This window comes from Wasmannia auropunctata, unplaced genomic scaffold (assembly GCF_000956235.1).
Source record: "Wasmannia auropunctata unplaced genomic scaffold, wasmannia.A_1.0 LD268284.1, whole genome shotgun sequence".
Lineage (NCBI taxonomy): Eukaryota > Metazoa > Arthropoda > Insecta > Hymenoptera > Formicidae > Wasmannia > Wasmannia auropunctata.
In genome coordinates this window covers 1-679 of record NW_012094606.1, presented here as the reverse complement: position 1 = coordinate 679, position 679 = coordinate 1, and the positions used below count along the sequence as shown (strand labels likewise).

The 679-nt window shown below is 25.5% G+C and overlaps 1 long non-coding RNA gene across 1 annotated transcript; it reads right to left on the bottom strand.

Moving 5' to 3' along the window:
* Window positions 1-14: 14 nt before the first annotated feature.
* LOC105462214 lies at window positions 15-666 on the bottom strand. Its single transcript, XR_976028.1, has 3 exons — window positions 434-666; window positions 201-372; window positions 15-95 (listed from the first exon to the last, which is right to left on the bottom strand). It is a non-coding gene; the product is annotated as an uncharacterized LOC105462214 (long non-coding RNA).
* Between the last annotated feature and the right edge of the window lie 13 nt (window positions 667-679).

The window sequence follows — 679 nt, the reverse complement described above, 5'->3', positions numbered from 1 at the left end:
TACCTGCTTGGATGCTTTCTGCATCAATCTCATCATTTGTTAAAGATGAATGTACAGTTGAATCATCATCAATATTAATTATATTGGATACTGCGCTGCAAAATTTTTAATTACAATCAATTAAACATTTTATTTAACATATAAATATAATTATTTACTGAATATAATATATTTATTTAAAATATAATATATTTATTTACATTTTTTGAAGACAAGAATCTCTAATGAAAAACATTGATTCATAATGAGGTCACTTTTGATTCGTGTCTTTTCTTGCAGATCCACTCGATCGTTGTTCTGATTGTATTATTTTTCTAAATGTATCATGAAATGATTTAAACTTCTTTTGTACTTCTTCTGCGCTTATTTTACCTACAATATATATAAATTTATCAGTGTATGTTACATATTTTTATATTATTTTTATACATACCATTTAATGCTGATGATACTTCTGTCCATAACTGTCGCTTTATATTATTTTTACGTTGTACTAAAGGTAAAGAATAATTCCACAAAGGTGGTCACTTTTGTACTTCAAGAATTAATAATTCTTCGTCATCAAAATTTAGTTTGATTTTTGTATTCTCATTTACTTTGGAACATTTTTTAGAGACATTTTTAAGCTGTCCCGTTTCTTGTCGTTCAATTGGTAATATGTGTATGTTACCTACAAAAT